This window comes from Gambusia affinis, linkage group LG07 (genome assembly GCF_019740435.1).
Source record: "Gambusia affinis linkage group LG07, SWU_Gaff_1.0, whole genome shotgun sequence".
Taxonomy (NCBI): Eukaryota; Metazoa; Chordata; class Actinopteri; order Cyprinodontiformes; family Poeciliidae; genus Gambusia; species Gambusia affinis.
This window is the reverse complement of record NC_057874.1, coordinates 14566746-14592580: the sequence shown is the minus strand read 5'-3', so window position 1 is coordinate 14592580 and position 25835 is coordinate 14566746. Positions and strand designations below refer to the sequence as shown.

Below are 25835 nucleotides of genomic sequence, written 5' to 3'. Positions count from 1 at the left end.
TTTTGCAGAGGACGGGCGACAAAGAAACGAGGATGGGACTTTGCTGTATAGACTGGCTGTGTGCTAGTTAATTGAAGCAGTTTTAGTATAAAAATGAAAGAGAAATTTTGTGAAAGCCACACAGAGAATTCATTAAAGCATCACTTCTTTATTAAAGAAATCTAATTTCTTACCAAAATGAAGCTTAGGTACGCTGGTCTTTTATTCTTCCCTGGATGCTGAAAAGCCTCCTCTGCTTCTTCCTTTTTTTTCTTTTTTTACATCCCCAGTTGGGGGAGCTGGTGATCCACACACGGCTCCACACGTGTCTTGGCGAGGAGACAAACGGGGCCTAGGAGCTGACGCTTCCCAGCGTTGAGGAATGAATATGTTGTTTGGTAATGCAGTGAATGTCATCGTCTGACAGAGAGAACATCTGTTGCAACCTTTGTGAAATTAAGACATGGTGTCATTCCTTAAATTCCAGCAGACGGCTGCCCACGGAACGTAATAGGCCAGCTTTTTGTTCTGCTCTCTGAATGATCAAAGACTGAACAAACATGTTTTCATTTAACACCTCTCGGAGTTGGTGCCTTGATTGAAGAGCTGGTAAATTAGGCTTATCATTATTAAGATAAATAAAGCGTCTGACGCAGAAATTTGACACGTTTTGAAGGTTAACCACTCCATCGTTTTCTTCGGCAGCTCCGGAGTAAGGGGGGCAGGGGGGTGCACTATGACAGCGATGAATCCTGTTTTATGTCTTGATCACAGGTTGTTTCAGATTTTTATCTCGTGCACGATCTCGCATCTCGTCCTTGATGTCCAAAGCGCCGTAAAGATTTTAACTAGCTGACGGTCCGTTGCACAGGATTCATTCGGCTCTAAGCTGCTGTGTTTGTTTCTCTGTTTTTTAACCCATCCAGCCATGCACTCATCCATTCATCCATCCATCTTGCAAATCCTCCCCTCGTTTTATTTGGTGTTGGTGCAAGTTGAACTTCCCTATCTGGAAGTTGCAAAGATTTGACTTATTTCTACATTCTCTTCCTAAACGCAGCACAGATTATGCAGCCTACAGCTTTTTATCACATGTACGCCCCTCTTCAAGCTCCTTTTCATGCTCATCCTCGCGTCTCCTGACTTTCAGAGACCTGAAGATAACGGCACGCCACATGACGCCATTGTCCTCTCCCTCTCTTTCTCGTAGGTGGAGATTTAAAGTTCTGTTTTAAAACTCCCACTGTTCCAATCCTACTTAACCCTCCCCCTCCGCCTCCAGCTCCTCTTGTCTCCCCCCCTTCCTCCTGAGTATACTACCTAACCCCTCTGAACTTCAGTCAGAGTTACTGAAGACCCGGGGTACACTGGGGAGTCAGCTACACCACTGAGAGAGACACAGAGATAGACAGAGACTTAGCTGCCTGCTATTCTACCACTGCAGTAATAAGAAAAGTTTCTGTTCTTCTCTGTGTTACAGCAGGGAGATATAACCAGGGATCACTCACACTCTCACACGGGCACTTTTAAACACTCTCACACAGAAAACTCAGTGGTGGGAAGACACAAAATGGAGGCACAACATGGACAAAGTTACACTCTTAGAAAAAAAAAAAAAAGACGCCTTTTGCACAAATTCGCAAAGACAGAGGGAGCTAAAAGGCGGCAGAAGAGAAAAAGAAACAAGTTTAGTCTGCAAATGGCTGTAGAAGCTGATTCGAATTAGAGGGCGATTTCCACAAAAGGTCAATGTATTCAGCTGATACCCTGAGAGGGAGGAAATTTAATACCCCCTTTTTGGTTGAATTAATTAATTATAATATTAGGCTAGCTCTAGGGGCCTTTTTCTTCAGTGATTAAGTGAGCACATATCTTTAAAAGACTGTGCTGGTCTCTGGGGCCCTGGGCTTCTGAACCTGTGGGGTGAAACATTGAGAGATGTTTTAAACATGAGAAGGACGAAGAAACACAGACCAACCTGCTTCTCTCCGCGCACGTTCCTCGCATAGACCTCCGCTTGCACCTGTCTTTCTGTGTGGAGGAACCTTTCTGTTGTTCTTCTGCCGTCTCTCTCTCTCTCCTTGATGTTCATCACTCTGGTCATCCTAACCTGCACCCAGAGAAAGACTGGGACGAAAAAAATGGCATTTTTGACCATGGTGGCCCACCATCATTATTTATATGATATTTCAAGGCACACCGCGTACCAGAGGATATGTGTGCACGTTGAATTGTAAAATTGTAAAAACCGATACGCTCACAGTGTCATAATTCTCAGCTTGAAGTGAAAGTGGGTGTAAAAGAAACACTATTAAAGATGTGACCATTTTGGCAAAACAAAGTTTCACCAATATTTTATGATAATAATAGATGTTAAGTTTTAACACTTCTCTCTCTCACACACACACACATAACAAAATACTATAGTTCTGTACTCAAATCACATTAAGCCTAGAGTATAGTATGTGATTCATTATTTTGATTTAATTTGTTTGATTTTTAGTTGTTTCAACTGTTTTTACCCTTCTATGTTTTTTTTTTTCTTTTTATGGTTTACTTTATTCTTAATACTATGCACAGTTATTATGAAAGTTTGGCATAAGCATTGTCACTATTGCTAAAACAGTTAATGCCGGTGTCAATTTTTCCATGACGACCACAGCTAAGATGTGCTGTTTACTGGCAACAAGTGCCTCAGCATGTTTGACTTTAGCGCTAATAATAAATCTGTTCAGAACTTGTACCAAGTTGACATAATAATCAAATTCTAGCAATTTGGACATCATAACCCCACAATTCTTTGCAGGAAAGTGCACATATGATGAATTACAGCTAACTCAAACAAAATCCTAATTTAATTTCTGTTTATGTTAGAAAAGTATTTATTTTTTTTAACCAAAAATACTGCATTTACTCTGGCTACATGTTTTACATTACACTTGATTTAAATATAAATACTTTTAAGACCCAATTAAATATCACTTCCAACATTATTTTTCATGGTGTGTAAAACCCTCCTCACCTGCAACAACACAGGTGGGTCCAAAATGGGCAGACAGAACACTGGGAAAGCTAAAATATACTAAAGAACAAACAACCCCCCATATTTCCTAAACACAAACAAACTTCCTAAAAGCATGGACACTTTAACAGTTAAATATATTTGTCTATCAGGAGAGCAAGTGCTCATTATGCAGAACTATTCCCTCTTTCAAGTGTTTAATTATTGCTGTGCCCTACCTGTAGGCAGCATTTATACAGCACAGGTCACCGAGGTGAAACAAAACTTATACACACAGAAACTAGTAATTATCTGCAATGCAATTATGATATATATACATTTTTTTACCTTTGATGTTCATTTTTGTGCTTTGCATTTTGTTGAAAAGACAGCTTTGCCTTTCATCTATACGTTATATAGATGTTGAAAAGCATGGAAGGTGAAAAATGTCAACATGAGGACATATTTTGAAGTCCAAATGTGGCTCAGAAGATTTTTTTTTCAATCGTGACTAAGCTTAACCATTGACCTTGTTTAAAGTTGGACATGTGGCCTCAAACAAATTCAGTTTCCAAAGATCTTTGATCAACGACAATGACCTGACATAAAAATATAGCCATAAATATCATTTTTATAGGCAGCTAGACTTTCATTTCATTAGTCTTATCAATATTTTGGTAACTTTAGTTCAACATATTGTAACTTTGTGAAATTAAAGGAAAACTAACATATAAATAAGGTGTATTCATTGATTATCTGATGTCATAAGAGGATGTGTAAAATTTTTTATTTGTTTCGTATTGCATCAGTTTATCATGAGCTTTGGGTCATGACCGAAAGAACGAGATCGCGGATACAAGCGGCCGAAATGGGTTTTCTCCGCAGGGTGTCTGGGCTCTCCCTTAGAGCTCGGTCATCCGGGAGACGACGCAGAGTAGAGCCGCTGCTCCTTCGCATCGAGAGGAGCCGGTTGAGGTGGCTCGGGCATCTGGTCAGGATGCCTCAGCTGGCCTGGGAACACCTTGGGATTCCCCCAGAAGAGATGGAAGAAGTGGCTGGGGAGAGGAAAGACTGGGCCTCCCTTCTGAAGCTGCTAATCCCGTGACCCGACAACGGATAAAGTGGAAGAAAATGGATGGATAGTTGCATTAGTTTAATTTAACCCTCAAAATTTTTTTAGTTCCATAATAAAGAGCCAACTTAACACTCTTGGAGACAGCCCCAGTTGCTTTAAGCGTTTCAGTTGTTGCTCTGACTGTAGATGAGGGAATGTTTGGAAGAGCTGTCTTGTCTTTCCCACTTTGAAGAGTGGCTAAAAGAAATTTGCCTTTGAATCACGTTATACTCCAGGGAATCAGAAAGTCCTTGCTATTTAAGAATTCTTTAACACACTGACCAATTTGAAGATGTCGATTTATTTCAGAGAAACTGCAGAGAATATGGAAAATTTAATTAAAATAAAAAACAAAACAAAAAAAACTTCAGTGTGAGTTTCTGCCACTGCAATGAAATAGTAATTTATTTTAACCCTTTCATGCATAGTGGTCACTACAGTGGACAGCTATCAAAAAGCCATTTTCTTGTGCTTCTTGTGGATTTTTATGTTTTAAATGCACACAGACCATGGAAGTGGACACTAATGCATCGTAAAATACAGTCAACTACTGGCCATCTGCTGCAAATGCATCCATCCATCCATCCATTTTCTGTTCACCCTTTGTCCCTAATGGGGTCAGGAGGGTTGCTGGTGCCTATCTCCAGCTAACATTCTGGGCGAGAGGCGGGGTTCACCCTGGACAGGTCGCCAGTTTGTCGCAGGGCAACACAGAAAACATACAGGACACACAACCATTCACACACACACTCACACCTAGGGAGAATTTAGAGAAACCAATCAACCTGACAGTCATGTTTTTGGACTGTGGGAGGAAGCCGGAGAACCCACACATGCACAGGGAGAACATGTAAACTCCATGGAGAAAGACCCCGGGCCGGGAATCGAACCCAGGACCTTCTTGCTGCAAGGCAACAGCTCTACCAACTGCGCCACTGTGCAGCCCGCTGCTGCAAATGCAAGTAATTATTTTTTGTTAAATCCAATGCGGCAGACAGACAAAACAGCATGCCAACTGACCCTGTCCCTCCTTCTACTGTAAACGACTCCAGCAGGTAAAAAAACATATTGTGACATCAGACAACCCCTAAAGAACAATACTACTGAGGTATTTTTCAAATAACTTTGTATTTGGCGAAAATTACTATTGATTACCTAAGAAAAATAAAATAAAATAATTTTTTTTTATGCCTTAAGAAAATAAAAAACAAAAATTGGAAAAGAAAAATCCTGACACAAAGGATAATAACGTACGCATTTAAGGGTTAAGACTTGCACATCTTTATTGCCAATACATATCAGAGGGGCATATTATCTTTAGCAACTTATTCATATTTCTTTCCATGTAAAACAATTTTCTATATATTCTTGGTGTGAAAACAAAACAACTATCTGAAATAAAGAATAGACACAAAAAGCTGAGCATTTACAGCGCTCCTCCCATACACTGACCGCCATACCACCATAACGACGAGGTCACCAGATGTTAATCATGTCAGGCTTGCGTTTGCTTCTTCGGGGTGAGTGGCACATCTTTGACATCAAGTCTTCTATGAGCGAATAATAACGGAGACAAAATGGAAAGGCAGTGACAACATGAAGGTGATGACAGGGTGCAGGAGAACATCGTGGGATGGTGCCGGTGGAGTAAATCGGTGTGTGTGTTTTGTAGAATAAGCAGACAGATGTGGAATAAAGTGAGCGGCAGCATCCACCACTTTTTAATTGCACTGTGATCTAAAGCCAGCAAATGCTTGTGACAAACAGTATCCCTTTCTCAGCTTGCACATGTGCTGCTGTGCAAAAACATACATGCACAAATTCATGCACATGCAACCACACACACACCCGAACACCCACACACACACACACACACACACACACACACACACACACATCCGCAGGCATCCTGCCCCCACTGCCTGACCCCACTAAACATTCAGGTACAATTAATTATTCCTCCCTGATCTAACGAACGCTACTCACTGATTGGACACCCTCGGGGGGCGAGGGCACTATTTTAAAAACACTTTCTGGTCATGAATTTTAATCACTTCAAATGTATTGATAAATTATTAATTAAGTGACTTTAAGTGATGCCAGGTGGGCATAATTTCAGAAGGAGTAATAAAATGCTTTTGGGGTTGGAAGTGCTGTGATGTGAAAGCAAGAGCTTGTTCTTTTTTTCCTCTAAAAGCAGCTGTTTGATTTAAAAAGGATGCTCTCACAAAGTGTTCAACCATCTATGGCACTTATTTGGTCAGGAAGAAAGGATGCATCATTTTGAAAAAAGAAAACATAATGGGACTATTTTTTCATTCTTTGTTTGACTGCAGCTTTTTAAAATGTCACCAAAAGCAATGAGTTTGGTTAGACCTAGGAATCCATCAATGTCTATCTTTTGCAAATCTTTGATTTGACATTATTTTTGATTTCTCCTACAATGTAGGACAAAAAAGGCACACCTTTCAAAGTTTTTTTTTGTCAGTCATTAATTGTTTATAAGTGCAGAGTCAACGTCAAAATGTTTGTGAGAGCAGGCAGGGTGAAACTTACTACCTTCAGTAATATTCTATCGCAATGACATAAAAATACTCCTGTATTTGGCTTCTTTTATTAGAAAATAGTCCAAGTAGCAGAGATAGTGTTACTAGAATAGCAGCTTCATCTAGATTCCCTAGAAAATGTAGACCTTAATTCTGAAATTTCCAAAACACTGCTAAAATGTCCAAATCCGGCATGCTCCATGGTGAAGTCTTGCTCTCTCTTGCTCTCGCTCAGCCTGAATCTACAGCGGTCATCGCAGCATGTCAGAGAAAGCCTTTTTTTAAAATAGGTTTTTGCATCTCTTTACATTGTCTGTGTCCATTTTTCACTGACATTGAACATAATCAATAATCATGTCTTCATTGAATATTGGTGTTTAGGGTCCTCTCACTGGTTGGATCTTGCTTTTTCAGTCACTAATCAGTTGGTCACTCACTGGACCAAACAAGTTGAAAATGGCTACATTTCAGTAATCAGACAATTTTTTTGGGTGAATTTTTAATTTGAAAGGCCTTATTGTTGAAGTGGTTTTGAGAAATTTTTACAATTTTTGCTCCTTTGTGATGTTTGAGGAGATTCGATGCAAGTCTCCTTTTTTTTTTTTTGAGCCACAACAATAAATTTTTTTCAGCCATTATGTAAAATTTTTTTACAATAGTGACACATTTTTAACATATATATATATGCATTTTTTTAAATCACTGAAGAATACAGCATGTTAAAGTGTGAATTGTGGTGTGCCTACAGTGCTGCTGTCTGTTCTACATGTTCTATAGGTTAACCTGCCGAACAAGACCCGAGCGAGAACAGCGCAAATTACAAATTACCTCCCTTATTAGGCCTGACCCCAAATTTCCTTTCATGAATATTCATCAGAGTGGCCGCGCGGCACGCCAAGAAATGAATTTGCCCTCTTCTCAGAGTGGACTGTGAATAAAGAATGATTAATGGAATTCTGTGTGGTATGAATCCATCATTCCTGGGATAGAGGCTGGCTCAGTAATAAGGATCCAATTAGAGCCACAGTGGGTGGGACACTGCAGGAAGCATGGCAAAGACAGAGCCAGTGACACCTTTTACTCTTATGCACATTCAAAACCCACTAACACACTTTCTCTTTGGGTCTTTTTTTTTGTCTTTGAATATTTTATTACGGAAAATATAAAAAGTGTACATTTCCTGCTTGCAAAGCTTACTTTGAAAGATTCTTCCTGTATTTGCAGAGGCCCCAGATGGTTTGGAGCACAGGCCTCTTCACCTTTTACATCAAGTGCGCCTCTCCTCTCCTCTCGGCGGGGTGGTTCACCTTTCCTGACTAATTTCATGTTTCGGTGCGCTCTCAGGCAGCTCATCCTGCTGCCAAATATTTGTGTTGGGAAAGCAGCTTAATCTGGAGCTGGGCCCATGGTTCTATATACATGCTCCTGACATGGTGGCGGGGGGAAGAGAGAGAGCTTTCAGTAAACAAGAGGGGCTTTTTTGGTGAACTTGTGTATAACACCTTGCAATAGTGTTCATGTCTCTTGAACTTTTTCACATTTTCTGACATTACAGCCACAATCCCTGACATATTTGTGGGAACTTTCTTAGACAGACCACAAACAGTTCATATAGCTGTGCAGTGAAAGGACAAAAACATAATCTAAAAATGTGTTATATATTTGTCTTCAGCCTAATGTCCACACCAGTTCTCATTGTCCATTTGATTTAAGTCTGGACTTTGACTGGGTCATTTTAAGAGATGGCCATGCCTCTATCAGGTTCAGTTGCAGGATTGCCTCTTGTTTATCTCCATTCCTCTTTCCATCAACATTGACCAGGTTCTCCAGTTCTGCTGCAAAGTTGCATCCCCACAGCATGATGCTGCCACCACTATAATTAGTATGTTTGTTTTGGGTCTCATCTGACCAGACCACCTTCTTCCAAATGTTCGCTGGGTCTTCTATATGGCTTAAGAAGGGCTTTTAATCTTTGTATATCTGGATAAATAGAAAAGTAGAGGAAGCAATCATTGTCTTATCAACGGATCCACCCATTTGAGCTGTGGTTTGTTGCAGCTCCTCCGGAGCTACCATGGGCCTTTTGGTTATTTGTCTGATTAATGTTATCTATGAGAGGCACAAGCGTACGATCATGTCTTGGTAGAGTGCAGTGTTCTTTCCTTTTATGGGTGATACTTTTACAGAATCTCTTCCTTGACTTTGTTGCATTTCATGATGCTCTTCATTAATGTTGTCCAACAAACCTCTGAGGCTTTCATAGAAAAGATGCATTTGACCATTTTAGATGTTTAAAAGTACCAATGTCTTCATATTTACTTGTAGCTGATGTGCAGCTGATGACTGGAGACTCTTGGTTTATTCAGTCTTTTAAAAAATTACACTTGTAACCTCTCCTTAGTTTGGACTGTGAGTGAAGCATATAGTTCTGATAAGTCCATGCTAATTGAAAGGAGTGCATGTTTCACCTGTGCCCGATGTAAATCCCACATTCTGGCACATCTTTATTCCCTGTTCATCTTTTTCTGCCCCTTCCTCTCTTCTCTCCACAACGTTAATAAGCCGTTCCATCTCTGTTCCTTGTCAAACAAAACTTTTTTTAGATGAATTGCATCTCCCTGAGATTCTTCTCTGACTGTAATGATCACATTTTATCCATGTCACACCTTCGTTGGGAACAAAAAGTTCACATTTGACATGTTTGGGAGCCGAGGAATGTTCCACCAAAAGACGGTAGACGGACACGGAGGTGTGCCAGCCTGGCCCCGGCTCAGCCTGTTCTCCGGTGATGTTCTCGATAACACTTTCAGCTAATTACCGGCTGCTGCCTCTGAATGCGGCTTGAGTGCAGAGAAAGCCAATGAACCTGCCTGGTAGCTCAATAGAGAGCCAGCAAGAAGAAAGAGTGGGGACGCGGCTGTTGAAAGAAAGACAGATTAACATTTGTTCTTTTACATGCCTCCCTCTGCCACACATACAATAACTTTGCTTATACTAATTAACAATTAGCAAAGACTGGTTGGCTAATTGTGTTATTGCTCCTAATCAAGAGGCTAATTACCAGAATGTCAATTTAGATTTAATTACTAAGTGCTTTGTTAATTCCCACTGAGCATAAGTTACTCTCTGCCTTCGTCTTTCCGTGTCGCTTCTTCCTCTTTTTTTTCCCTCCTTCCCTTTCTCTCCTCGTTCCAGCTTGAACCCTGGGTTTATTCTGAGGTCCTCTGTTTTAGTGCTGGAAGGGGGTAAGTGGGTAAATACAAAGATAAATGAGGCAAGGTGTTTGAGCAAGGGGAACAAGAGGCAGGAGCATTAATGAGCCCCTTTTTCTTTCTCTTTTTTTTTCTCCATTTTTTTTAACCACTGGGCCTCCAATTAGCCAACTGTCTCCCACCAACATCACAGAAAGTAGAAATCCATTTACATCCATACAGCCAGAACCTTCAAACCCGTTGCCCGAACCCCGTCCCCTCACCGCTGCCCCTAACACACAGCCTATATTGCTCATTCAAAATGTGTAAAGGAAAAGAAGGCGAATTGAAATTATGTCTTTTCAGACACTGACATATGTCAAATATTCCTACAGATGAAAGAGTAATTCAAAAGTGACTTTTATTTTATGTCTAATATTTTTAATCACAGCATAACTAAAGGCCACCACACTTTTTCCTTTGAAAAGACTTCATGAATCTGTGTTAGCAACTTTCTAAAGGTTCTCTTAGACGTGCCTTTATAGAAAATCAACCTAGCAATCCACTGCATTGAGATGTCAACTTTAAATGACTGAATTAACAGGCGCACTATTCATATTTTTTTAAATAACATTTTGTTTATAACCAGTTTAACACATGAATAAAACAGGTCTTGGAAAAAAAGCTAATTCTCCTTTTCTCTTTCCTGATAGGTCAGCATCACTTTAGTTCTTACGTTTAACAGAACACATCACAAATTCCTTAGACAACACATGATGTGTGTTTGAATTTGACAAGAGATATCGAAGAAAATTGATCCTTAAAAAAAAAACATACTGAGTTGATATAGATAGGATGTTGTGATTTTTCGAAAATTTCAAGCAACAAAATTGCTCTCCAGACCAAAGTCTGGTAGTAATAATTTTTCTTTCTAGGATTTCCCCTTACTTTGTAAAGAAGCAAAATTCTAATTTGTTTGCACTTTCCCAACTGCTAATGTACAGACGATTATTGTAAATATGGACCTGAAGTATGTCCAAATCTAAAGCAGTTCAAAAAGAGTTTGAAATAAAATATCTCCATAAATATGCTTAGAAGCCTGACTGTTTCCTGCAGTAGTTACCATTTTATGTTTACTCAAATTTAGTATTCTAGTATTCTCTGCATAACATGGAGTCTAATAATGAATGGAGGTATGATTTTGCACTTCATTTCTCTGACCTAAATCAATAAAGTTGATGCAAACTTGTTCAAAATTTTGTTGCATTTGTTTGTCTTCATTTTGTATTTCCCCCTCTTTTTTAGAACTTTGACTACAAATATAAATTGCTTACAAGTCTGAAATAAAGCAAATTATGAATAAGATCACAAAATTAATAAATCAATAATAATTATTGATTGTTCTCCTCTTTTCCACCCTAATGGTAAATATTCATTCTAATAATGTAAGAATTACATGGCTGTTGATACAAAATGTTTTTCTGCCATTAATAGAAATGTCATAATTAGAACAATAGTATAGACAATAAAAGTCAGTTTTTTGTATTGAACCTCCACAGCTGTAAATAGAATACTGTGCAAAGGCTTGAAACTGGAAATGGCAACAAGACACACACAAAAAACATCCCAGCGTTCACACCTTTTCAGCTCTTCCTTGAATGTTGCTGCCTCAAAACCAGCTCAATTGTATCTACAAGTTTGTGTTTCGAATACAAGGCAAATCGACCACAATACATCATGTACATGAAAGCACTCCATCATGCCCCCAACGTGCCCTTCCTTTTTTCAGTCAAAGTCAGCTTGATTGTTTTGCTCTTTCGGTCAGACAGTTTTAGTCGCTCAAGGGGAATAAAATCTCTAAAGAGAAACTTTTGCTGCCATGTTGGCGGCTTGTCTCTTTATTTGTGCAGCTGTGTTGTTCAGCCACTGTTTGGTGCTGTTGTCTAGCTATTGTTGCTTTCGTAGTCTGACCGACGCCGAGGATGGGGGTGAACACGTCAGTGCGTGCGTGCGCACACAAATACGCACGTGCACATCTCTGTCTCGAAAAGAGCAAGTGCTTTCACTCTCCTTTCTAACTGCCTGGCTCCTCATACTCCTGCCAAAATACCATAAGACAGGGTATAATATATATAATTATCCCCACTTACATTAGCCATTATGCCAGTGGAGCATTGCCTGCAGAATGACACACGACCTGTCAAGACTTCATTCACGCCATTAATAAGCGTCATTAGTGTCTGCTTTGAATACCCCTCTTGCACACTGCAGTCATTTCAACATGTCATAGATTTTAATTTGAGGGTAAAAATAGCTGTGAGGATATTATGCACTCTCGCAGCCAGTCTTTGTGGTCTTCTGATGGGGAGGAAGTTCACAGTGTGACCTTGGATTTTCTCTTTATTGGAATTAGAACCATTACTGTTCTTTAGTGCTGCAGGGCAGCCACAAGCACAGAGGCTGCAAAGCGTCGCGTTTTCCTTCTTTTGTGATGCCCGTCAACAGCTTTTAATAAAATCAGAATTTAAAACCATTATTTTGTCACAAATTTCATCAGGGGAAATGACCGGCATCTTGTGCAGGCTTGCACATAGTGGGTTAACTGCCCCGAATTATTTCGGCAACAAAATGCGCCACTGAGAAATGTTAGGCGCCTGTCAACGTTTTCAAAATCATGTAATGAGTCTGATAAAAGATGAGGACGTGATCTAACGGTGAGCTTCAACCTCTCTTAATTGTAGCCATCAATTTTTACAGAAAACGCAGAATGTTCTTTTAATTATTGCAACACATGTATCACATATCACACTCGCGCACTGTTTATTACATCAGACACATGAAATCATTCAAACTACTTGGCAGTATTCAGGTTTTGTCCCAACAAAATCACAGACTGTAATGCATTCTGTTGTTGTTTCATATGATAAACCAACACATGGGAAATAATTGAAGTGGAAGGAAACTCTAATTATATTCCAGTTGCCTTCAGACGTCACCAAATTTGGAGCTAATAAAGTTCACCTGTGGCACCAAGCAAACAGCATCTTGAACACCAAGGAACACTGCAGACAAATCAGGCATATTGTTGTCAAAAAGCAATAAAAGCCAGAACTATATATATATATATATTAAAAAAAAATATTTCACACTCTGAGCAACTCCTGGACCACTGGTCAGTTCAACATTATTCAAAAGGTATCACCAGCAAGCCTACTAAGACATGCTCATCTGGCAGTTTTAACCGGATGAGTAAACATAAATGGAAGAATCAGCCAAAAGACCTACGGTCACGCTGGAGGACTTGCAGAGATCTGCAACTTAGGTCTGAAGATCTCTAGATCACTGCTTTCAATTACCGGTAACTCTTTCTTTCTGAAATATTACTCAACGCTGCACATAGAAGTTCTTCAAAAAGAAAGTAAAACTTGAGCAATCCAAAGAAAAACCAAGATCACCACTAGAGCAAGAAAAACAAACCCACTTTAAGTGGAAAAGAAAGTGATTACAGCTACAGAACCCATGTAGTAAATAAATGTTGCAGCATTTTCCTAGAAATGGGATGTAAATGGTGTAGTTAAATCCAGTTATGACTGAAAAAGTCTCAAGCATCCTTAATAATTTTTATTTCCTACATTACACTAATGCTGTTGCTTTTCCTTGTGCTAACTCTGCCGGCGTCCTTAGATTCCCCGGGAGACTTAATTTTCAATGACTGTTTAAAGCTGAACCATCTGCACTTAATTGAGAGTTGTCGAGTGCATAGTCATATATCTGAGTAAGAATAACATTAGCAAAATGAAGGCCAGTTTTTATTTCATGTTCTGTGTTAGATATGAGTAGCATCTGAAGAGCTGTTTAAATAGTGTCTGCGCTCCACTCACTTGGCACTCTGCCACAATGATCTGATGGTCCAGACACTTACTCTAACAAAACCTTGAGATGGGAAATCTCATAGCATCCACAGTCAGTCTGACTATTAACACTGTATTTGACCAATTAGTAATTAAAAAAAAAAAAAAAATGCTCCAACTCCTGCCAGCAGTCGCAGCAGCACATGCCCCTCCCACTCCCAATGCCCCCCTCAATGCTTCTACTCTCTCCTGTCCCATTTTATGAACAGGCTACAGATAACATGCAACCCTTTAAGCTGTTGATACTTCCTGGAAATGAGTAGGATTAGATGTCGTTTAAAGTGACAGACATCACTCTTTTCATCCTGTGCTTTAATCTCCCCGGGCAACCATTCAGCTGTACAAAATGCCTGGGTGGCCCAAGCGGCACCTTCGAGGTGCAGCGCCTCCTTGGAGCTGCAGTTTTCAAGCTTTTGAGCTTCTGCCTCAAAGAGCAGTCCTCTCACACGACCCCTCTGACCCCCACTCAGTTCCTTCTGACTAGCCAGCAGCAATTAGTAAACATCTGGTGGAACTGCGCATCTAGTCAGCTTAATATACGAGCTACTTCTCAGTGAAACACTGGTAAAAACATTAACACTGGAGAGATGTTGTCATGACACCCTGAAGGCAAAGTTTCAGAAAGAGCAGTTTTTCAAGAGATATGCAGATTCTCAATGGCTTTTAATTACAAACTAAAATTTCTTTTAAGCCATATTTGAGATATACAGCATTTTTACAAATACTAAAGGTAACAGAGATACACAATGCCTAGAAAATACAAAATACAACTTCTTTAAATTTCTCAACAACACTATATCCACGTGGATATACACCTCCATTTTGTTGGTGGAGAACCATCTTAATTTTATCTTTAAACTTAGTGTTGACCATTTTTTATTATATAATGGATTGAGAGATGCAACACATTAGTGAAGTCAACATCTGCATCCTAGTTCATTTGATAGAGATATATTTGTGGTCTAAGATGTCTCACCCAACCCATGCAACATTTCTTTTAAGAAACTATATTCTCTTGAGGAGACAATGACAGATAACAGAAAGCTCCGTCTCTTCCCCATGGCCTCTTTTCAGTACTAATTAGGTGAAAGCCATTCCCTGTGTGCACGCGTGTGTGTGCGTGTGTGTGTCTGCACCCAAATTTGCCGTAATCTCAGTGTCTCAGGGTGTGTATGCATTCTTTTGAAATGCGTCCCCGTGTGAACATACGGCACTTCAGCTCAGGAATAAGAGCCACGGGCGGAATCTCCCACAGGTACTGAACTTGACGAGTGAGCTTGTGCCTGTGTTTGCGTGAGACAGAGAGGGAAAGGCTGTCCCACAGGTGCAGCCTGAGTGTGTGACTGTCCCACAGGTGCAGAGAGCGTTTGAGCCTCCTGACAGGCTCCATCTTTGATCGTTTGGTGAGTCACTCCTTGTTTGCCTTCCCCGCGTGCAGCTGCTGTAGGGGCTAATTAACCAATGAAAGGACTTAATCACTAGAGCCTGCTGTCAACTGTACACCTTAGCTCTCTTTCAGGAATCTTTGAAAGAGAAAGTTGGAGCGAGGGGGTGAGGTAGATTTGCAGAAACTTAAAAGACATGTTTATTCCTTTTTTTTGTTTTAAATTGGGTTCCATCTGTAATTTAAATGATCAGTTCTGCAATTAGCCACACTGTTTCTTTGATTCCCTTTGACAGTGAGAGTGAAGAAGGGGATCAGACTGGTCATTAATACTGATCAGTGACCCATCACAGCTTTCTGCTGAAGAGGAAAGAGGACGAATGAGGAAGGGGAGAGGGGAGAAGGGAGTTCAAGGATGGACGATTGACACTACCACAACCTCTCCTCCATGTAAAGAGCCAATTAACGCCAAAAGAAGTCTCTCCTGATGTCTCAGGCGGCTCCAACACGGTGACCTCCCTCTGCTCTAACCCGCCCCTCTGTTCTCTCACCCACCATCCCCAAACTGCCTCACACAATTATTAAGGTCCTTTTCACGGTTTGTCATGTTATCACAAGTTTCAGTGTATTCTATTGGGATGTTGAGTTGAGGACCAACACAATGTAATGCTGAAGTGGAGAGAAATTATTAACAGTTTGCCAAAATTTGAAACAATATGGCATGCATTTTTTTTTCAGCTTCTTTCAACAGAAAGAAAGGCCTAGGAAAGCTGGACATAGTCCATGGGAAGTTAGATGTAGATATGGATTAATCCTGGAACACAAGTGATTCAGGCTGCAAAGTGGAGCTTGACCTTCCAGCATGCAGGCTAAACATGTATACACAACCTCAATCAGAATGGAAAGGTTTAGATCAGAGGTGACCGACTTCAGTCTTTAAAGGTTGTTGTTCTGAAGATCTTTTATGTCCCTGAACTAGCACCTAATTCAAATAACTGAATATTTCCTCTACCCAACCTCTGCAGGAGCCTTCTAATGATGCAGTCATTTCAAATAGGTGTGTCCAGAAACATCTAAAACATACAACACATTGGATGTGTTAGAACAGCTTGGGTCTAAATGAATTTCTGGTGAATGTTTGGAAATGTGGGGCTGCACAGTGGCGCAGTTGGTAGAACTGCTGCCTTGCAGCAAGAAGGTCCTGGGTTCGATTCCCGGCCCGGGGTCTTTCTGCATGGAGTTTGCATGTTCTCCCTGTGCATGCGTGTCCACAGTCCAAAAACATGACTGTCAGGTTAATTGGTCTCTAAATTCTCCCTAGGTGTGAGTGTGTGTGTGAATGGTTGAAATGCCCTGCGACAAACTGGCGACCTGTTCAGGGTGAACCCCGCCTCTCACCCAGAACGTAGCTGGAGATAAACACCAGCAACCCTCCAGACCCCATTAGGGACAAGGGTGAACAGAAAATGGATGGATGTTTGGAAACATTTGGAAATGTTTTCGGGCTGATTAGTTTAATAGTTTGAGCTGATTTTCTAAGAAGAAAAGTTAAGAATCTATATGTGCAAATACTTTGTGTTGAGCAATTTCTTTTTATTAAAAGAATCCGTATAAAATATATTTGTCGTCATAGTAAAATGACAATGTGTAATGTTTGGATGGATAATGTTCCAAGTATAAGTATAAAATGTGTCTTTATAAAGACTCAACGTTTTCACATAAGGTTTTAGCAGTGCATTTCAATTTATTTCTTAAACATCAATTTGATGAAGATGAACTTAACATACACATTTATTTTTGTAAAAATAAGTTTGCTTCAAACTCACAATTCTGCAGAACTTTGTGTTGATCTATCACATAAATTCCCAATAAAATATTTTGAAGTGGGCTAGATCTAGAATACTTTTTAAACACGCTGCCTGGAGTTACAACTTCCCTAGTTTTTCTTCTGTTTTGAAGGTTCATGGAGTTGAATAAAAAATGTCAACCTCGCTACAGAAAACTGTAAGTCTTTTTCACCCTTCTATTTCTTGATATTTATTATTTTGTTTTCATTAGTAATTAAGGCAAACTATAGAATTATTTCTCCAGATTCACTGCTCTGACTCCTGACATGGAGGCATTTGCCTTTCTCCCTCAGTTGTTAATCACAGATATTTGATATAAAAGTATGAAGGACAGCTATGGGATGTACTTCACTGAGCTACTCAAAATGTCTTGAAATGCATTTTATCTAATTACACATGATCTAACATCTTTAATGAAGTTTAATAAAAATAAATACAACTAAATGCATCCATTGAAGCACCATGGCACCTTTGGGAATTAAAGTCAATACACAGGACCTCATGAGCTGGCCATGAAAATGAATGAAAAAAAAAACAAACAATGAAAGCCTTTAGCCCAAATAAAATTATGTGTAGCTGCAGCGCTCTACTTTTTCATCTTTTTTTTTTATCTTCATCCGTTCTTCAATAAGATCGGGGACAAGAAACGACAATGAATGATTCAAGCCAACTATATGTTGCAAAGAAAAACATATACACATACTTGAAAGAAAATAGTAATTTCCATAGTTATTTAGAACACAAACAAAAAAATCCATCACTATGAAGAGGGCAAAAGGCTCGCTAAGCAAAAAAAAAAAAAAAAAAACCTTGAAAATCAGAGGGCTGTACAGAGTCAGGCCATTGAAAACAGGTTGACAAAGACTGAGAGCCCACAAGCATCTGAAAAGAGGCTTTGAATGTAACCTGTTTGGTGGAGACAGACTACATGGCCTTGCAGAAAGCATAAATTATGCTGCAGAGTTCAGGAAGACCAGGTTTCAGGTTGTGCCAGGGTCTGCTCAGTGATAAAATAAAATGAAATAAATTAAAATGACAAAAATGGAGTGAAAAAGTCACTCATTACATGAAAATAAATTGTGATTTTTTTTTTTTTTTTTTGCACTGTAAAAGTTTCCTGTACACCAGTTATGATAAATGTTTGTAGTTAAATTGCCACATATGTCAACTTTAAGGGATGGAGATATGTTCCACTCAACAACAACAACAACAACAACAACAACAACAACAACAACAACAACGACAACAACAAAAAAATAAAACATTCTACAACATACAGATAAATTTGCTTCATAGTCTACTGTAACACTAATCAAATTGCAATTAGAAATTGATTCAAAACTTGTAATGCTATGCAATGGACAAAGACATTGCCTTGACTCTCAACTGAATGTTTGATTTGAAAAATGAGCTTTCAATAATACAAATGTTCACCTCTGAATGTGGTTAAAAGGTCATTCTCTTAGCTAAAATTGACTAAGGCCTGCTTTTCAGTATTTTTGTTCAGATAAATTATAATCCATTGGACAGAAAAATAAAGACAAGGACCAGTCTAAAATAGCCATAAAAATAACGTCTGTTTTACACACCTAAAAATTAACCCAAGTGATACGTATGAAGGTTATTTGTGTTTTTCCTTTGCTTTGGTAACTTTAAGGTAAGATTTCTGTCACGTTAATCCCATAGTGATTTTACAACTCAACATCCAAGGAATAGATTCAACATAACAAATGTTGATTCAATACTTTGTTAGCAAAACAGCTCTTATTGGGCAGATTTTCATCACGACCTCTTTTAAGCACAGTCCAACGCTATCAATCACAAGGGTGTCTGACATGCACATGTCAAACCCAGGAAATGTGGTGCCAATTTTTCGATTCTTCCAAATTCAAACCCATCATCTTCCACTGCTGTGTCGACCAAAACGGACACCCAATTCACTGTGAAACGCCAACGTAAAGAGGAAGAGGAAATGGGTGGGCTGAATTTGAGTAGAAAAGTACTGAACCCATTTAGGAAGGCAGAGAGATAAGAAGGAATAGAAGAGAGGACTAAGTGGGGTGCTAATAGACGGTGTGGGAAAGTGATGAGAAATGAGGTGCAGCCTAAATACCAGCCCCCCTTTCCTATCGTTCTCTCCTTCAGGTCTCCTCTGAATATGAGTGACTGACAGCGATGTTAAACGCCATTTGACACCAAAGACAGAGGTGACTGTGTGAAGGTAGCCATCAGGCTCTCGAGGCCTCCAAGTGTATGTGCATGCACGCGTGCGTGTGTCAGGATGAGGATGTTTAATGAATTAGAGACATAGGTCCGATTAAAACGACTGGTAATTTCTCCGGGGAGATGAGAGCCTGGAGCAAAATGAATCAAACGACTGCCGTGATGACTCATCAACCACCGCTCTGCCTCACTCTCGGGAAGAGACGAGGGAGCATGGAGGAAGTGGACAGTGCTGGGCGCGGAAAGGGGAGCCTTTGTGAAAAAAGAAAAAAAAAATGACGAAAGAGAGATTGAAAGAGTGCTATTAGCGCTCATGAGGAAATATAGAAGGATACAGGTGACAAGATGATGGGGTGAAGGGGGTGAGGGGGAGGGAAGAGTGAAAGGAAAGGTCTCAAGCATCACTAGTTTCAATCTGTTCTCGCCATTCCCACCCGGATCTCTGGTCTCATTGCAGGTGACAGCAGCTTGCCTAAATTACCTCCCGCTGGCACACAAATTAAACAGGGCATATAGTGAGAGCGAGCGACAGAGAGGAAGAAAGGAGCAAAGAGAGAGAGGAAGGCTTTATGAAAAGAGTGTCCATGGTCACATTAATGCAATTCCTCTCTCGATCCCTCCATTCCCTCAGCCCAGGCCTGGATAATGAGCTGGTGAACACTCTTCAGGCCGCCCCCTCCCCACTGGGCCCGTACCTGCTATACACAATAGGCTCTGAATGCTATTTTTGGAGCCCCTCTTCTCATTTATTTCCTTGATTTGGTGATGATGATAATCATTGTGGCTTGAGGTGCCATATTCAAATTAACTGCCATTCCTCCAGTGCTATCAGTCCAGCTATCACCACGCCTGCAAAAGTGTCACCCATTCCTCCCCCTGCCTCCCTCCTGCCTCTCCTGGAGGCAATAGAAAAACCAACCAAGCAGAGCTGGCTGATATGTTTCCTTGTTGAGCTTATTCAAATCAGGTGTTTGAAAACTAACCTTGTTTGCATTGTAATGCCGCACGGCAGCGCATCCGCAATTGACAATTTCCTGATAGGGGCCTGTAAGAGGGGGCGGGTGGTGGGGGGGCTGCGAATGTGAAATGAATTGGATTCCTGCCTGTAGTTATTCAGATCAGAGTGTAACACGATCGTTTACATGAGTGCCTCTGAATGGAGGTCTAACTAAATAAATTTAATTTGGAAGTGGTGTGTTTGGCAGATTGTGCCACTCACCGGGTTCTGCCGCAGATAAAGCAAGCAAGCAGTTTATTGCACATAATAGGATGCGAGAGTCTTTACATAGACATGAATTCTATTTGGCCACAGGAGGAAGGCACAAAAGGAGGCAGGACTCAGAGAGAAAGAGAGAGAGAGAGTGAGCTCCCATCCATCAGGCTGATAAAGAGATCTGTATGCGTGATTTTGTCTCCATGTCGGCGTGTGTTGTTGTGTGTTCAATAAAAAAAAAATTGTGCTGTCACTGTCACTTTGCACTTTTTTCCAGGAACAAAGAAACTAAAATGTTTCTGTGAGAGAAGGCACCTCAGGGATGCCTGTCACTGCAGGAATTCTCCTCAGCTCAAAAACAGATATGTAGGGGGTGTGTGTGTGTGTGAGAGAGAGAGAGAGTGTGTGCACTGCTTCCTCTGTGTCTAACCTAGAGGTGGTGGAATCCTTGAGTAACTTAAAACTCTTTTTTTTAAGTATATCTTATAGTTTGTCAAAATATTTGTGTGAACCATTTAGTTTTTCAAGCAGGAAAAGTTTTAGAGAAGTAGAACAGGAGTGATGCAGTGCTGCTGAGAAGTTCACATGCATTGACAATCAGTATGAATGCAATTATTTTCAGGGCTTTAAAGACACATTTGAATTGCTCCTTTTTCAGGTTGAAAGCAGAATGTAAAAAAAAAATAACTTGACCGTTTTTTAAAATCAAGATTAGATGTAGACGTTTGAATTTATTATGGATTTTTTTTTTCTCAACTTAACAGGTATAAAATTATGCAGGAGGGCTGAGATATTAGCACGAATTTGAGCTGATATTTGAATAAAGGTCTCTTACCAAGTTGCAGAGAGAACGTCATGTATAGGAGCAAGTGAAATGTTAATAAATGGAGGCCTGCAGATCCACACAGAGGTAAAAACTATGAAATCAGAAGAATAAGAAACTGTACAGAGCAAAGGGGCAAATTTACTATTTTTCTACAACATGAGAAAAATAATACTGCACGGTTATTAAAATAGCGTACCCCAATTGAAAGAAATGTGTAGATATGTAATGTAATTTAAAAGAAAATGTGCAAAATTTGGCATGTGTGTTTAAGAAGGCACATTCATGAGAAATGAAAAAAGCTGTACACATAGCAGCTGGGATGGAAACACTTATTGTGTTTGAGTTTTTTGTTGGCAGTGATGGTTATAACGTCACAACAGCTGTAGGGAGGACATGTGATAACACACTTTTGTGCACTTTGGAAGCAGCAGTCTGTCACTGAAGGAGCTCACTAGTGGCATCTTAGGAGCATCTTTCTTAATGAGCTTATCAAACTGTTTTCTCTCAGCTATAACTAAACTGCTGCTCCAACAAGGAACACCATAGAAGTTGGCTGTTGCAACCAAAGGGTCACAAAGGCCTTCAGGTCAAAAGGCCTCTTGTGCTTCAAAAGAGGCCAGCCTCAGCGGTCAGAGTCTGTCCTGGTGCTTCTTGTAAAGAGCATCAGTTTGAGTCCGGTGCAGTTTATTGTTCAGGCGAACACTCAGGTCCACTATCTCAATTCTCTGGACGTTCGACGGCTTCGGTGTGACAGCTCTGCCCCTGCGGATATCGAATATGTTTAAATTACTAAAACCATTGCTTATTTAAAATATATATATATATATATATATATATATATATATATATATATATATATATATATATATATATATATAAGCTATGTTGTGTGATGATTCTATGCTAGAATAAGAACAGCTTAAGCAAGCCCTAAAACAACAGAACATTTATGCCAGCGATGAGGGTATGTGAGCTTCTCACCAGCACTGTGTATTCAGGCTGTGACACCTCAAATGTGACCATCTGTCTGCTTCGGTTGTGCAGCTGTGGACGATCTGGGATGGTCTGAGCTAATGGCCGATGTGCTTTCTGGTCTGGCTGAGCTCTTAATTACACGATTGAACTTGTTAGAGCCTAATTAAAATGGTCAAACACAGAGCGGAGAGAGAGAGAGAAAAACGGAGAGAGTGGGCAGGCTCAGGGTGGGGGAGATGGCACCACTCAATCCTGTCTGCCTCCCTCCTTTATGTTTATTAAACTGTCAGGGCAAAAGGTCACTATCTCTAGGCTGTTTACTTGACCCTGGCTATTTAAATCAGGCCGTGAACTTTACTGTAATCAGCAGGCCTCCGTTTCAGGAACTCATTTAGTCTCTTAACTTCCAGTTGTACACATCAAGGTGGTGGAGTGTGTCTCACTGGAGGAAAATCAGGGAGAGAGTTTTTTGTTGATGAGGGATTTGAACACTAAACAAGATTACCAAAGAACTAATGCAAGAACCTGAGGACAGAAAAATAAGTTTGTTTCAGAAACTGAGGCACAAGAGGGTTGAGAACCATAGGGGGGGTGCAGCAAGAGTCGAAGGACGAACAATGTTTTTGTTGTTCAGATAATAATCGTATACTTTTGGGTCAATTAACAATAAAGATCAATTGAAAGCTCTCTTTTCTGTGATTTTTTAGCCTGCAGTAATGAGATAAATATTTATGAAGGCTGAAAGTCCCTCGCCTCTCTTACTTGTGTCAAATGCTTGGTGTGATCAAAGGCTCAGCCTAAAAAAGAAAGACACACACGACACACTTGAAAGCATCAAGGATTTCTTTGTATTGTTTTTCTGCTGTCCTACTGCTCAACGCAAAAAAAAATAAAAATACCCCCCACCTACATCACCACCTCCCTTTTCCACACCACCCCAGTTCCATCCATGAGACTGGGGAAAAAAAATCTCCAAGATAGGTTTGGGACCAGAACACTGTCGCTTTAAGATAACATATTCTATCTTCTACATCATAATTATCTCCTTAAGGTAGAAATATTAGCATATCCACCAATCTTATTATCTGAAAAATTGGCTCATTAAGTTGCCTGGCTCCCCTTGCGCCCACCTTGTTCTCCACTGTCCATACTTCATCAGCGAGGGAGGCTGCTTTGGGGCATCTTGACTGACAGGAGGCGCACAGCACTCGGAGCGTGCCTCTGCGGGGACTGGGCTGGCCGGCACAAACTGATGGGGAGGCTCTTTAATGTCCTGTGAGGGTGAAGAAGAAGGTAGGAGAAAGCATCCTCACTGCTGTTGATGTCAGATGTTTTAACAAACTCTCCCACAAGACTAACAGGGTGCAAGAGACAGAGAGAGAGAGAGAGAGAGAGATGTTCTGTGTGACCTAGTGTTGCCATAATAATGGGATCTGATTGCAGACTTTTAGTAACTCTCCAAGTGTTCGTTTAAAGAAAATCAATCAACAGGGCAAGAAAAAAGTTGCTGAACATGGCTTGACCTTCTTGGTGCAACGTCGAATGTGTTTCTGGATTCATTTGGGGATGGGGCTAAACTCTGGACAGAGACGGTGTTTAAAGACAACTATATGATGTTAAAGAGTAAAGCAGGCATTTGCTTCGTAATCAAAACGGCTGGCTTTCTAAATTACATTTCTTGTGCCATTAGATATTAATGACATGCTGGAGAATCCCCCTCGTCTCTAATCTGCAGGATTTAATCCTTAAAATGAAACCTGACATCCACGGAGGCTAATGAAATCATCCTTTTAAATCCAGGGAAATTTCCCCCATAAGCCAGCAGCTTAAGAAAGCCACAAGAAGCATGGCAGACTGTGCAACGGACAACACAGCACAGGATGAGTTCCTGCAGAGGACGAGGAGTGAGAGGAAGGATGGAGATAAAATAACTTGTAAATGATTTAGGATTTATGCACATTTTTGTCACATTGTAATTTCCTTCTTCTAGGTATACTGTTATGATTTATGTGATAGGTGAGTAAATAGGAACGTGGAAGGAAAATAAAACTTTGTTTTCAAAACTTTTTACAGATTTTTAACTGACTTTGTACATTCACTGAAGTTTTGGCCATACCTCAACTCTTTTTGCACTGCAGGGTCCGCCAGGCCCAGCCCGGCTCCGTTCGACCCGGTCCTATGGGTTCTATGGCCCTGGTGGATTTTGCATTGAAGTGGATGCGTCACGTAAATCGAATTATTGCTAAGGTTACCCAGGTGATCTCCCCAGCAACCGCGGAACAGTTTTCTTCTTGAGTCTCCCGTCCCATTTGTTCTGTATGCGCTCATGAGAGAGGAAGCTGAGGGAAAGATTTACCTCAGCTTTACATTAAACAAACAAAAAAATAAAATAAAATTTTTAAATCTCATCTGAATGTCATCTCTGAGCTGGACTCGCGACCTGCTGAACTACCGCTGCGGCAGGCGGGATTTCCCGGCTGGAGCGACACCAGATGCGGAAATCTTCTCGTACAGCCTTGACGACTTCTGATCAGTTCAATTGGAGTAATGTTATTTACATTTACCATTAAAATCATTGGCTGAAGAGGCGATTTCAACCCCGGCGGAGGGTAATAATCGATTATGACGGGAATTTATTGATGCAGCATATTGAAATGACAGACATCGAGAAAGTCTAGCGCTCCTCTGATCCAGAGATCTCTTCTTTGTCCCGCCCCCGCAGCCAATGAACCAATCAACAGCTAACTCCAAACCGGCCCGGTCTGGCCGGCCCGATTGGAACCACAGCTCTCGGGGTTCCAGGGACCCGGGTGGTACTGGGCTGGAAGTGCTGATGCAAAAACAATCGGGCCGGTCCGAGGTCCAGCCCCGGTCCAGCGGTGCAGTGCAAAAGGGGCAGATTGTTTTTATGTTGCAGAGATTCTTATTTATTGTGTTTATTTAAGCTGTGTGCTTAAATGTTATTTTATTACTCAAATCAAATTAGTTATTTGTATTGTACCAAATTACTTTAATGTCAAAGGAGGTTAATTTAATATTTAGAATTAAGCCACTTGCTGAATGCAGAGAGTGCTATAGTATAGATAGTTGGTAGAGGATCCTCATGGACATTTATGGTCTTGTTGTAATCCGAAATGAAACTGAGTCTCACACCCCTGATCTAAACCAGTCGACTGTAACTCTGACTGTATGTTTTCTGTTGTCGTTCTGCTGTCTTTGCAGCAGAAGGTGAACCTTGGCCACAGTTTCAGTCATTTGCAACTTCTAAACAAAACTTCTTCTAGCATCGCCCTCTTTTTGACTCCATTCTTCTTCTAGCTGGGTAATAATGAACAAAAACATTCCCTGCCACAACAATCTTTCAGCAAATGAGTGTCATGCTTAGTGAAATTTGAAGCTGTTCAATGATCTACATGCTGCCTAAAAAGTCAAATTTTTGTCACATTTGAGCAGAGACCCTTCATTGATATGTTTTTTAGCACCCTGCACAGCTCGCTTCAATCTGCAAATGCAACATTTTATGGCTGTCGTACAATTATGAGTTTCTTCTTGCCTTTTGATGAATTCCCACTGTTGACATTAATTTGGGTTTTTCTAATTTACCATTAACCCTTACCCTATTTCC

The 25835-nt window shown here is 40.4% G+C and overlaps 1 long non-coding RNA gene across 2 annotated transcripts; it reads right to left on the bottom strand.

Annotated features, from left to right (window-relative positions):
* Positions 1–1820: 1820 nt before the first annotated feature.
* LOC122834536 lies at positions 1821–24837 on the bottom strand. Of its 2 annotated transcripts, none has more exons than XR_006371221.1 (3): positions 24327–24837; positions 23341–23483; positions 1821–2106 (listed from the first exon to the last, which is right to left on the bottom strand). It is a non-coding gene; the product is annotated as an uncharacterized LOC122834536 (long non-coding RNA). The 2 variants fall into 2 exon arrangements; XR_006371220.1 differs by lacking the exon at positions 1821–2106 and adding an exon at positions 21310–21997.
* Between the last annotated feature and the right edge of the window lie 998 nt (positions 24838–25835).